The sequence below is a fragment of the Dysidea avara genome, chromosome 9, assembly GCF_963678975.1.
Source record: "Dysidea avara chromosome 9, odDysAvar1.4, whole genome shotgun sequence".
NCBI lineage: Eukaryota > Metazoa > Porifera > Demospongiae > Dictyoceratida > Dysideidae > Dysidea > Dysidea avara.
The window spans coordinates 10,399,162-10,413,529 of NC_089280.1; the positions used below are offsets into that span (position 1 = coordinate 10,399,162).

At 37.1% G+C, this 14,368-nt stretch overlaps 1 long non-coding RNA gene across 2 annotated transcripts; it reads right to left on the minus strand.

The window, feature by feature from the left end:
* Positions 1–4,079: 4,079 nt before the first annotated feature.
* Positions 4,080–14,041, minus strand: LOC136266679 (uncharacterized). 2 transcript variants are annotated; one of them, XR_010706220.1, is made up of 3 exons: positions 13,715–14,041; positions 5,137–5,201; positions 4,080–5,087 (listed from the first exon to the last, which is right to left on the minus strand). It is a non-coding gene; the product is annotated as an uncharacterized lncRNA (long non-coding RNA). The 2 variants fall into 2 exon arrangements; XR_010706221.1 differs by lacking the exon at positions 13,715–14,041 and adding an exon at positions 9,593–9,968.
* Between the last annotated feature and the right edge of the window lie 327 nt (positions 14,042–14,368).

A 14,368-nucleotide genomic window follows, 5' to 3' on the forward strand; every position in this document is an offset into this window, starting at 1 on the left:
CAATTACATTTTCACAAATTTGTCTCATTCACTCATGAAATTTGTGAAAATTTTGTTCCTCAATATTTTTAACCTATATAGCAATAGAGCCTTTCTAACATGGCTAGTTTCAGTTTGGCCTGGAGGTTAGCTATAATTACGTATCACCCAATGCAATGTGCATGTGGCTTGTATTTTGAAATTATAGAACAGTGACACTACATGCATGACTGGACCAAATGGCATAAATAGATTTCTTAGTTAAGAGATTAACCTTGACCATGGAGCCAATGTGACCAACCAGCAAGGAACATTTCAAATGTCTTCAAATGCACTTCTATGCTTGCACACCAATTCTACATAAAGCTCTTCCTAAGGTAATTTTATAGATACGTACATATTCCAAACCATCAACATAGCTGGAAGTGCATGAGTCTAGCAGCAACAGAGATTCCATGCAAATAATCTTATAATTCTTTATACTTCTGTAGGTTCCTTGTTACAACTTTAGCCCATATACCCATTTAGTTGATAGAATTATTTGGTTTCAGTATTTTATGCCTCTACTGCATATACTGTGCAAGTGCAACCCCTTCCCACCCCCTATATTGTACCCTATATGCACCCTTTGATAGTTCATGGGTCTGCTCCTGATACTCATGCCCAATTGAGGTGATTAGTTGCCAAATTATATGATCACTGAATAAGAAACCTATCTTTTAACATATTTAAAGTATATGCGTGGACGAGGAAAATAATGGCATTTGTTACTTATAAAAATGTCTATAACTTTTGAACAGAGTACGCTATGCACTTTCTGTAAGTATCAACTTGCTCTTTAGAGTAAAAGCATTAATTTGGTACCAAGTTTGTAGATTTTGAGCCATTTATAAGTGAAATAGAGGAAAAACTGCCAATTGCTGGACTCAAAGGTGCAAGATCCATAATATATTGTGTTGAATGAGAGTACAATATCACAGATTTGCTAATTGACTTTGTAGGCTAGCTGCATGTGGCTACCACTATGCAAAAAAATTGTTTTTCTAGGTTTCCATGCATAACTAAATAATTGCGGTGAGATAACCAGAACTGGATTCAAATGTATGAATACACAATGCTCCTAAAAATAAAAATTAATGGTATATTGTATGGGATTTCTCATTAGCAGTTTTTATTTCTGTATTTAAAACAATTAGGGAATATACTTAATTCCAGTCATGAATTATAATAAATATGAATATCGACATTATAATAAATATGAATATTGACATTATAATAAATATGAATATCGACATTATAATAAATATGAATATTGACATCCTAATCGCTAATTTGCTGTCATTAACTTTGTAAAAATACATTTGAGTTTAAATTCCAATAAAATTGAAGCGGTGGTTTAATTTTGTGCTCTGATTTCTTTGATAATTGTACTATGTCACTTTTGTGTAGCTAATCACAGTCTTTTATTTGTTATTTATCAGTTTTGTACAATGTTATTTTTCATGGTTGGTAGCCACCACTATAGGCCTTCTATATTCACCTTACCTTTGCGGTTATACCATTCAAGGCCAGACCATTTTTTTCTCACGTGGCCAGACCACACTTTTTCTTTTGGCACTGGTGTTGGGATTTTTTCCTACCCCAACACAAAAGCAGTCTAGCCAAATGAGACTAAATAGTCACAGTGACATAGTTAAGACGTACTATTAATGGTTAAGTGACACATTATATTCACAGCTGAGTGAAGTAGTTACAGACTGCATATTCACATAGATGTAATTTATTGCAACGCAATAAATTGAAGTTAACATGCCTTGGTGTGGGCGTAGAATGGATACAGTGCAAATCTACATACCATACCATAGTAAATGAAGCCAGCATCCCAGAATCCTTGAGTTGACTGTAAGGTCCATTAGAGAGGCATTGTATATTAGCAGTGCTAGCACCACAGACTGAAATCAACACTTGTTTCGGGTAAAAGTTGAACCAATCTTGTAGGATACATGAAACATAATGATGTCATAATGATTCATTTTAATAAACTGGTTTAACAGGTTTGAGATCATGAGATCATGCCATAGTGCATGGCGTGTTGGCGGACAGAAAAACTTTTTTCCCTCCCTCCCACCCAAAACCATGTATTAAGTATATGTGCCAGTGCATATGTTGTTGTATGCGCTTGTACGGTTGTCCACATAATGTATGTATATAATGTGTGTAATTATATAAAATAATAATAAAAATTGAACCTTTGTATGCATAACTTGGTTACATTGCTTACTTGGTTGTTGTGCATCCAATTACTGATATTGAACTTAGATACACCTATATAGTTAAACGGCAACTGAGGACCAAGTGAGGGTGGATGAAGTGCTAATTATCTGTGCATGGCCAAACCAAACCAATTACGCTAAATTTAACTTATATGATTATTCATTGGTTGCTGCTATCACGTTGTGTTGCTATACATATATGATGCGTTGCTGCAATCTTGTACTAATTGGAAGACATATTTGCTTCGTGGTCAATTGTAAATCCAGTTATGCCATATCCACAATGCTTGTCTGCGTGGCTTGTGTAAAAGTTATTACACCCTACTCCAACAATTTCCTCAGTTGCCCTTTCCCCAAAGTACTTGTGTATAGATATCTGTATGAATGTTATTTGTGTTTTGTGCTGTTATGTCTATTTATGGCAATGGTGTAATGTTATGTGGTAGATATTTGCATGATTGTTTGTTTGTTTGGTGTTGTTGCGTACACGTTCTGGCTTTGTGGAAAATGTTATTGTGGTTAGAACTAGGAAAAAGTAGGCAATAGAGCTAGGTGTGGTCAAGAGTTCATAATATATAATATTTAGGAGAGTATCCAACCCTGTATTGCCACTTCAAAACGCACTGCGTAATAATGTTACACAATAGTCGTCATCACCAAAGGTGTTAACTTGCTTCAAGAGCTATAAGGGCCTTGAAGTGCTTGCAGGTATTCGCTTTGGTATATCAACGCCTATCAACAAGTCTTTCATGGCGAAGCCATGTGTTGGAGTTTACTGAAATTATACTAAAGTATTCGGATATATTACACAATGTTGCACAATTAATACGCAGTGCATCTTGAAGGGGCAATACAGGCGTTGGATACTCTCCTAAATATATATATTATGAACTCTTGGTGTGGTGGAAGGGTGGTGTGTATAGCTAGGAAAACATTGTTATGGTTGTGTCTATTTTGTATGCACACATACTAAATACATGGTAAGTGGTGATTGCACCCCGGGGGTGTGCACTGCTCGAGTATGCCGAGTGCACACTGCCCCGGGATGTTTCCACACCAATCAGCATGTTAATCACAGAGTAAGTGTTCTGTGTCAACATACTTGGCTATAGCCCACCAGGTGATGTTTATAATAGCCACATGTTGTAAGTCTGTGGTCTTGTATTATTAACATGTATGGATCCACAACTGCACAGCCAGCCTCCTGTGTATAAACAATAAAACAGGCACTATTATACCAAGTTATGAAATTACTGTTCTTACGTATATATGTAGGTATTATCAGAGTTGGGGGTTACTAGTTACTTTTGTAACTAAGTTACGTAACTGACTACTTTTAAAGTAACTAGTAATATAAATAATTACTTGCTTTGTAACTAGTAACTTGGAGTAATTGTCTGAAAAGTAACTAAGTTACAATTGTAACTATAACTAATTATGCTTTTAAAGCAAGAGCACCTCAATTTTTGTGCCATATATGCTACAGCCACAATAAGTAGACAGATTCTGTGTAACGTTCTCTATGATTCAGCTTGAGTATGAGACATAGCAATAATTAAAACTGACCTGAAACAGCCACAGAAATGTTATTTTAAGTGCACATATGTATTGCATCCCTTAATGGTTAATGGTGCATATGTCTGAGCAAAATTCATGTTACAAAAGCTAAAAACAAGTCATAATTTATACCGTGAAAGTAACTAGTAACTAGAGTATTTAGTTACCTTTAGAACAGTAACTGTAACTGAGCTACATGGGATAAAAGTAACGCGTAACCAGTTACTTTTCCGAAGTAACTACCCCAACTCTGGGTATTATATACCTCAATCTAAATGTTCCTAGGGGATTGCAAATGGGAGTTGTACTACAGCCTGTGTACCGGTATATGAACATAACTATATATAAATTATTATACATTTCTGACATGAGTATTATCAAAAATATAACAATGGGGGAGTATATACTCTTGGCAGCATTAATTCATCTACATACATAGCCTCATGATCACATGTCACACCAGATCTGAACAAGGTACAAGTATTCTTGGCCTCGCCTTTTTTTACAGCTGGGCTGTTTTTGGCACAGGTCACTATTACATGAAAGATTCCATCTTGTTGTCATGGTAACTGCTACTGTAGTGACAATGATGAGAGCACATGATCTGGCTGTGATTGGTACATCTCTAAATCGGCTTTGGTATTGTTGTGTTATAATAGATACGTATACATACATGGTAGAAATTTTTAAAAAGCAATGTTTTTTTTCTTCTAGTCATATATCGAGAGTTAGCAAGGCTTCACTGACAATACACAGAGGTGTAACTTGCACAATCTGGTATACAGCTTTTCAAAATTACTGCTCGCATAAATTTTACTGAAGTATGTAGCAATAACTTTATTTTCTCTCTGTACCACCTAGGTGAACACATTAAATGTAGAAGGATACCACATCAACCCGTCATGAGTTGATGCACTTTTACTGTGAAGTGCCAAAATTAATATAACTGCAGCCAGAAAATGCTCATCTATCATCATAGGTACTAACTTTCTTTAAATTTGTGTTTGTAATTGAGTGTTTGCATAGAAGCTGAGCACACTATTAGAGCTGACTGCTCAGCAAATAATATATTTAACTTGTTAGACACAATGTATTTGAAGCACACTTTTCTGCCTTGAAATTTTTAAAAGGTGCACTACTATATCAACTTTAACAGCCGTTATACTTATTCAACTACAAAACTACTGTACAATTAGCTATAAGAACAAGCGTTTGAAGAAGAAATCAGTGTCTTCATACTGCTGTCCGACTGGAAACCGTGCCAATTGTATTTGCTACCTGTGAGCCATTGACAAGATCACATGGCCAGCATTAAATGATTGCTAACCTTGACAGGATTGTCCACATGTACCATGTGACAAAAATCAAACAGAACTGATAACTGCAACTTGCCTACCATAGCATACAGCAATTGTTAATATTATACACACTATGCAAACACACACACCGGAAAAATATGTAGTCAGTAATGTACTGGACAATGGTCACACATGACTGACACACAGGGGGTGGGGGCACAGTTAAAATTTGGCCAATGACCAATGCCCATGAATTTGCCAAATTTTTCCCATCAATACAATTATTTTTCTAGTGAAGAAAACAGTGAACCAAGCCGTGAACTAAACAATTTTCTGCTCAACTAAGGGCCACTGGGACTGGCATCAAACTAAAATATGAGCAAAGGATCAGAGAAGTTGAGATGGGCTCTTTTGTACCGTTAGTGTTTTCCACATTTGGTGGAATGAGTGAGTGTACTAATGTTGTTTACAAATGCCTGGCCTATTTGCTGTCTTTGAAAAGGGGTATTCCTTACAGTAGTGTTATGGCCTGGCTATGCTGTGACCTTAGTTTTTTGCTGCTGAGTTCAGCAATTGCTTGCCTAGCCATAGGGCTCTTGACCTTGCTCTGATAGAAGGTCAGGTGCCTTTTCCTTAATCCAATAAATTTTTTAGTCTATCATTTGGCTAGCACTTCAACATCTAGTGCTAAGGGTGGTGGCAAGGGGTGCTGGATACCCTGGGGAAAAAAAATTTTTAAATATTAAAAAAAAATCAAACTAGAGCCAAGCCTGCCTTGACTACTAAGCTAGGTAGGTAGGTACTGTGCACGTGGTATCCTCAAACCTCACCTTGAACCCTCAAAATGTGATGAGTGACAAGTGCTACATGCCATATTCACTATTCCAGAGGGTGTAGATATATATTAGTATGTCAGCATTGACCTAATAACTCGATGACCTAATAACTCGATTTGCCAACAGTGACATTCTGCTTGATTCATTAAATTTTTCCTTTGCCAAAGTTTCCCTCTGTATGTTACATGCCAGATACAAGACTTGATGGGAGGCCAAATCTATTCTGCGGACTGGACTGGCAGACTCATGGACTTCAGGGAAGTAACAGCTAATTCAATGTTTTCTCCATTTGTACATTGTAATACTACCACAAACCAAATCAATTCATACATAATACTAGACGGGGCCACAGCCTCAAGTACAACGTCTGCACCAATTTATTTATTGGAATACACATTCGTAATAGATGGCATTCATTTATAACAATTGCTACTCTATTGCTATTGCCACTCTATCGCTATTCTAATAAAAGTTGTCAGAAAAAAAATGGATAGTCCTACAGTAAGACCCTTAACTGGCTAAGGTGTAAGCTAAGTTTTTCACTACTCCGCTCAGCTGCTACATGTTTGAGAGGATCTACCATCACTTTGGACTCGAAGAATCTGCTGCCATTGATCTTGTTTGTGCAGAGGGCAGGATTGATACACTTGACTGATTTTCTTTGATCTTTATATTTATCATTTGTTTTTGTATGTGTGTATTCTCTTTTAAATCATTCTTATCAGTGGAAAAATTTTTATAACAACTAGCTAACAGATCAATTCACGTGTTGCACTAGTCAGAGGTACAACCACAAGTCTGGCCGTCTGTCTCAAGTTTATCTGATGAGGCGTTATCCCATTTTTTACACGTGACCAAGACAGGGTTGTCTTGTACATTTCCAATAAATTGGGAAAGACAGCTAGACTTAAGGTTGTGCCCCAGACTAGTTCCATGTGTGGGATTGGTTAGCTGGTTGTTATATATAAATAAATGCTGGCTTGTACGAGTGTGTATTCCAATATCAGACGCTACACTTGAGGCTGTGGTCCCATCTAGTACTACGTGTGAAAATGTGAATTGATTGGTTTGTGGGAATACTTACATAGAATTAGTCTTGATTACAATGCACAAATGAAGAAAACGTTGGATTAGCTGTTGCTCCCGTGCAGTCCGTGAGTCCATCAGTCCAGTCTGCAGAATAGAGGTCATGCACATTTATTATTTGAACGAAAAATGATCAATAATATAATGAGATTAGCAGCGTACCCAAGAATTTTTGATGGTGAATGACTATAGTGAATCTCATACAAACGTACGGGTAGCAAATGCGGCTCAGACTAAAACTTGCCACATGAACTACAGATGGGGCTCCTTGTTCCAGTTACTCTGTTATACATGTAAAAGAGTCTACAACTCTGGAGAAACTCTCGTAACGATTCACACTTTCTATGTATACCTACAATACATTCGTTCACCATAGTGACATCACGTTTTTATTAGAATGTTTTTGGTTGTAAAGTTGTGCATATCTCTATAGATTAGGCTGTGATGGGATTGTATAGCCTGTCAATAACAATATGTGACTGGGCCTGCAAAAATAGGGCATGTAGGCACAAACTACACTTCTTCACATAACAGGTTATATCTCAGCACTGGAATACACTATTTGCATTCTGTAGATTACATCATAAATCCAATTACCGTATAGCCTAAATATTTCGAAGGGGAAAATTTTTGCTGATTTTGCAGTTTTGGGGGTTATCAGCAAAAATTTTAGCCTTGAAATATTTAGACCTCCATATAATCTAATACATTTTGGGAGTGTTTGCAAATCTGCGAAAATTTTATTTTTAGCAACACTGCTCAACCTTGAAATATTTAGGCTATACGGTAACTGTTTACTAAGAGCTGAAAATTGCATTGCAATTACAAAGTTATGAGTGATGAAACTTTGTGAAAAATTAGGTAAAAATCATGTGCCCACATGCCCTATTTTTGCAGGCCCAGTCGCATATAGATATTGCCCACTCTGGTCAGCATTAGCAAAAGTGACCACTATTGGCCCATTATCTTTAATCAGAGTACTATAGGACTTCCTCTGTTTCTATGATACAATGGGATTCCTCTTGCAGCACCAAATTCTTCATAGTGGAACATTAACAAAGGTTTAAAATAAGGCCCCTATTTGGTGATTATTAGTTTCTCATCCAGTCTTTCTAATTATTATGATGCGGGCGGGAGGGCATTACCATTAGGCCATTATAACATTAATACACTGATGTCCAAATTTTCTTTCTTTGGCCACATAACTTAATTATTAGTTTTTCATCCTCCTGCACTCAAAATACCAGTGCGGGAGGGCGTATTTGTATATGTAATAGGACGGATGGCTGTGGTATTCGGGATTAATAGTGCGAGCATTGTAAACAGGAAGGAGTAAAATAGTGCGAGGCGAAGCCGAGCACTATTTCCTTCCTGTTTACAATGCGAGAACTATTAATCCCGAATACCACAGCCATCTGTCCTATTGCAAACTAATCCGACAACCATAGCAACTGTTACTAGGCAACAGAAATTCAAAATAACCACTGCAAAAGACCAATCACACTTAGCAACGGTTGCCAGGCAACCGTTGCTATGGTCTCAAAATGAGTGTAGCCTTAGCAACGGTTACCTAGCAACTGTTGCTAAGCAACCATATTGTGTTATACCTTGGGCATCTATCACTATGGTAACAATAGTTGTCAAGTCGGACATGTACTTCTAATAGAAATACACCACACTATTCTAGCCAATCAAATTAGTATTATAGATTTTTGTCAAGGGACCTTGACAAACAAGTGTAATACTAATTCTATTGGCTAATCGCTTGACGTATATCAATATAATACATCAAGCTGCTATTGAGAGTATTATACAGTAACACATTCAGTTGTTGGATTATTATTTTATTTTGTACTAACTAGATGGCTGAATTAACTTGCTAAAATGACTCAGAATGCAGTTGCTCTAGCAAGGTATCAACTTCAAAAGGTGCTGGATGGCTGCACTAAGCCACCGGTGGTACAAAAAATCCTTGAAGTAAGAAAAATGGTGATGTGGGCGGGGATTAGAAACTAATAATTAAGGCTTTCCTCCCACAAATTAACATTGGTTTTTAGTTGCAATTGTGCTCTATTGACTTCATCATAGCGGGATTTCAGTTGAATGTTGAAAAACTGTCGAAAATAGAAGTAATTTAGCAAGTAAACAACAGTTCTCCTGGTGATGCATAGTATAGTGCACTGTAGCGTTGATTAAAAAATTCCATCGTGTTTCAATACAAAATATGACAGTTCAGTATCACGTGTTCTTCTGAGCATGCAGAGTAAATGATGGCTTACCATGCGGTAGCCTAAGAAGGATGCGGCGGTGAATGAGAAACTAATAATCACCAAATAGGGGCCTAATTACACTAAATTTGACTCTTTGTTATGCAAATGCTAGTGCAGAAGCTGGACAAAGCTTCACTTGGCATCATCCTTGTCACTCATGCACGTAATAAGATTAAATGACAAACTTTGTTACCATAAATTTAGGTATCTAAGGTCTGTATGTCTATGACTACAGTGTTAAACCACCCAAGAGTGAATTGTTCTTATTGATACACACACACCCTCGCACACACCTTAATGATTGATGTTTTCCGTCGTTATCATCTTACTAGAGACCGTCAAGTCCAAAAGAATGCCCAGTAGCATGATGACTTCGCTCATCAGTAGATTAAAGGGTTATTCCTGTCCTAAACGAAGCAGGCGGTCTTGGGGCGCTTAAAGGACACATAGCGCATGGCACATAGCAGTTGTCACATAGCGCTAGTCACATAGGAGTTGTCACATAGCGCATAGCGCGACCTCCAGGGCCACCGTAAACGCCTACGAAGCGGTCTTAACCCATGAAGGAACAATTGTAGTTGGGTGAGAAACGCTTAGAGCAGGAGTTAATTTGGTTGCTAGCGACGTTGGTAGGCACGCGTTCAATCGATACCATGTTCAACTAATGACATCATTAATTATACAAAGAAAAACGGGCGAACTCAGAAGTGTTACGTCATAATTTCACGATACGCCTTTCTACAGGGGTATATGAGAGTAGGATACTCTCCTTAGTATATATATTATGAACTCTTGTTTATACTTACTTCTCTTTATAAGCGCTGCTGTTCGTTATTTGTTCCAGACTTGTATATGAAGAAGTAAAGGATCAAGTGTGGTTCCCAGTTACAAGTATATTGAGGAAGGATATTAGATTAATTTCACCATGACGCCAAAGTTAAGGATTATAATCTGTCTACTGAGTAAGAAATCAGTTACAAGTTGTTAATGATAGTACCTCTACCACCATGTGTTCTTTTACTTCTTTATCTAAATGCATTTGCTACGTAATTGGATGATATTGCACATTAATATCTTTATATAATACCATATAGTCTTAGGTGTCTTCAGTTCACCAGTGTCATCAAATGATGCATACTTTGAGTTTGATTTATCAGCATCATAATATGATGCTGATAAATCAAACTCAAAGTAATGTGACCGGGCCTGCGAAAACAGGGCATGTGGGCACAAACTACACCCCGTCATTCTACAGGTCGTATCTCAGTACTGGAATAGTATTTCCGCATTCTGTAACTTGCATCATGATGCCAATGAAATGCTTACTAAGAGCTGAAAATTGCAAAACCATAGCATAATGGTACAAAACGTTATGAATGATGAAAGTATTAAAAAGTAGGTAAAAATCATGTGCCCACATGCCCTATTATCGCAGGCCCAGTCACAGGTGTAGTATGACTGTCTCCTAGCAAGCAGAAGATACAAGATTATCATAGTGCAACTATCTCTTCATATATAGCAATTAAAGCAACATGTAAGTACTCTTTTTGCAGAATAACATGGATTGCATTAATTATAGCTAGGCACCGGCCGATTATGCCGGCATAATTTAAAGCATAATAGGTGGCCAAAAGCATGAAGCATAATGCCAGCATAATAGGGACGATGTTTGAAAAATTAATTAAATGCGCAATACGCGCGCCTGAAAGAAAGCAAATATTCACTGCCAATAGTATTATTAGTGCATTTTATAATCAAAAACACGTAATACAACTTATTAAACCGTTTCTTTGTTGGTTATTCACACTTTGCAGAAATAAGATCGAGATACTCTAATAGAGCAGTCACTTACTCTAATAGAGCAGTCAGGAAAGGCTGATATACTCTAATAAAACAGTCACTTCTAGAGCATAATTTTGATTTTGAAAGCATAATTTTGAGCATAATAGGCTTAATTTTTGAGCAATGCTCAAAAGCATAATAAGTAAAATTTCGGGCATAATAGGCCGGTGCCTAATTATAGCTAAGGACATAACTAAGTTAACATTTTAACAAAAGTGACATGTACGTACATACTCTATGTACTATAAACATACATGTATGTAAATAGTTCCACCACAATGATCACAATAATCTATGATAATCTTGTATCTTCTGCTTGCTAGGAGACACCACAAGTTATTAACCTTAAAGTGAACAGAGTTCGTAATATCACAGGAGAATTCAACGTGTATTACAACACTATCCAGAGTACGTTATTGTTAATGGTTTACTGGTTTTGGGATACTTATGATCTGAAGTTTCAATTACAAATACGGTATATGCACATGCATGCATACACTACATAGGATATAATAAATTAACAATAACTAAAATATATAAATCCAGAATGTTAGGAACCACATTGGCTATATCTTTCTCATTGTAATGACTTACCACCCCAAAAACACCTTCGCTGTAAAAAAGGCGCGCCCAAGAAACTACAAGTACCTGGAACCCAATGTAAAAAAACAAAAAGAAAAAACAGCTCAGCTGAAGTGAAAAGTAACTGGTAACTTAAAGAGCTGATATCTGAAGCGGCCAAGAATACAATTACTAAAGTTTAATCCATGCAAGAACACCTTGGCTATAATACAGGTGTGTACATGAAAGTAACTGGCAACTGAAATGGCTGATATCTGAAGCGGCCAAGAATGAATGGTCATATACAACTAATTCAAAAATTTAACACTGAACCTTTATAATTCAGCTGTGTTCTATATTCACTCTTGCTGCATCGTAAAGTAATTTCTTTTAACTCTAATTGGCTGGTAATTTGGTCGCCTTTTTTAATAGTCAGTATAATAGAGCAAAAAAAGGCGGCCAAATTACCAGCCAATTAGAGTTAAAAGAAATTACTTTACGATGCAGCAAGAGTGAATATAGAACACAGCTGAATTATAAAGGTTCAGTGTTAAATTTTTGAATTAGTTGTATATGACTATTCATTCTTGGCCGTTTCAGATATCAGCCATTTCAGTTGCCAGTTACTTTCATGTACACACCTGTATTATAGCCAAGGTGTTCTTGCATGGATTAAACTTTAGTAATTGTATTCTTGGCCGCTTCAGATATCAGCTCTTTAAGTTACCAGTTACTTTTCACTTCAGCTGAGCTGTTTTTTCTTTTTGTTTTTTTTACATTGGGTTCCAGGTACTTGTAGTTTCTTGGGCGCGCCTTTTTTACAGCGAAGGTGTTTTTGGGGTGGATATCACTCATTTTTGTCAGTGATAGACTCTACATTTGGTTTAAAAGGTAATTTTTTTGGAAATGAGCAATTAACATTAATGCAAAATATTATCTTGGAGAGTCAGTAAAATCCAAACATAATAATGATTGTTTCATAACACCGTAAATTCGGAAGTATGAATTTACGGTGTAGTATGACTGTTCTATTAGAGTAAATCTATCTTTACTGCCTGCATGTGACGAATATATCTCATATCTGTGCTTGTTAAATGCTTCAGACACCTAATTAAACTTGCAAGTGCCTAACTAGTTCACAGTTGCTACACAGCTATAAATACATTTGTAATTGTTATCATCATAATCATTTATCATGTTATAACCATTTTTTATTATTTTGGTCACAACTTCAGGATTAGAGCAACAGAGAAAGGAATAGAGGACTCAACCATCAAGACTTGTATATGGGAGATGGAACAGTATTGCGATGGACAATGCCAGTACTAACCCCTCAAGGGTGTTGCAGTACAGTATAGATGCAAGACCAGAGCCTCGATCGTCACCTTTTGACTGTGGTCACAACTTCAGGATTGGAGCAGCAGAGAAAGGAATGGAGGACTCAATCATCAAGACTTGGGGAGATGGAATAGTATTGCCATGGACAATGCCAGCACTAACCCCTCAAGGATGTCACAGTGCAGTATCGATACAACCACTCCAACCAGTGCATAAGACCAGAGCCTTGATCATCACCTTTTGACTGAAATTTTTATACTTGAAGCAATTGAAAAAAAAAAGTTGTAGTACTTATACTTTCCTGAGGGAGCATGTCCCCAGAGTCCTAGACTCCCTTGCTTGTTCAGCAGAATAATAGGATTGAGCCTTACTACCACTTTCACCTTTATTCTTGGCCCGGATGTACATATCAGCAACATAATACAGTAGTTGTAGATAATGATAGTTAATGCCCCTAGCTATAGGTAGAGCTATAGGGGTGGAATTTTTCCCTACTATCACACTATCACAGTAGTTCTTCTCACAGTTCTTTGCCTGGCCATCATCAACTGCTGTAAAAACATTAGTCTCGTCCCCCAGACCCTTCCTCAAGCATGCTTATCACACAAAAATAACTTAGTTTAGCAGTACACAAACAATTATTGACAGCTTATACTATATTAAAGTACACTTACCGCATTGTTGAACCATGTATACCACCAGAATCCACCGGATTGACAACTAACACGTGATCTATTTAGGGGAAATCTCTTGGAAAGTCCCTAATTACCTTAAGCGGACACTCGTGATACGTGGTTTTAAATTGAATGGTTTAAGAATGTAACTGGATGGTGAGGCGTACTTTAATCGGCTCGACTTTAATGAGAAACTCGAGCCCCTCGTAAGAAACTACATCGCTAGAGCAACGCTTGAAGAAGTAAGAGTCAAGAATACTAAGGTACTCTATGACATATGCCGGTCTTGAATGCTAACGAAACGAGGAGTGAAACGTGTCATATCGCCACACAGATTCACCGTGTTTGTGCGATAGGGTTTTTGACCTGTCCACCAGATGTTGAAAGGAAATTCATTCCAACTTGTGAAGTTATTGATATACTCATTGTTGGGGTCCACGGGGACATCGATGATCATTTACCAGTCAGCTGTAAGTAATGTCACAACAGAAGGAAAGGAACCATTTCCATACCCCTATGGCATACTGATTTTCCAGGTCAGTTTATGTACACTCAACCACAGAAATGTAGAACTTTGGTTGCAGGTGGAAAATAAACACCTTTTTACTCAATTACAAGAGATTCACCCAGCTGGGATAAAATGTTGAAGTGAAT